We start from the raw sequence: 462 nt of genomic DNA on the forward strand, positions 1-462 counted from the left end.
AGCAGGAACCCTTCAACCTTTGGAGATACCACAGTGGAAATGGGAAAGCATTACTATGGATTTTGTGTTGGGTTTACCAAGGACTTAGATAGGTTGTGATGCTATTTGGGTGGTTGTAGATCAACTGACCAAGTCAGCTCATTTTCTGCCTATTCAGATAAGTTGTACTATGGAGGAGTTGGCACGGTTATACATAAAGGAGATTGTGAGATTACATGGTGTACCTTCCACTGTAACACCCTACCAAACTAAGTTTTATGCTTAAGTCGTAAAACGAAGGTGGTGTAGTATTACGACCTCTAAAATAAAATAAATACATATAATAGCAGAAGAAATATAATATGCTAGGAGCCTTAAAGGTTAGGAGAAATAAAAATCGCGAAATAAAAGCGCAACACTCAAGGAACGAGTTATCTTGCGTGCTAAGAAAACCTTAACTATTAAACATAAGATAACAAAAGT

The sequence above is a fragment of the Arachis ipaensis genome, chromosome B07, assembly GCF_000816755.2.
Source record: "Arachis ipaensis cultivar K30076 chromosome B07, Araip1.1, whole genome shotgun sequence".
Lineage (NCBI taxonomy): Eukaryota > Viridiplantae > Streptophyta > Magnoliopsida > Fabales > Fabaceae > Arachis > Arachis ipaensis.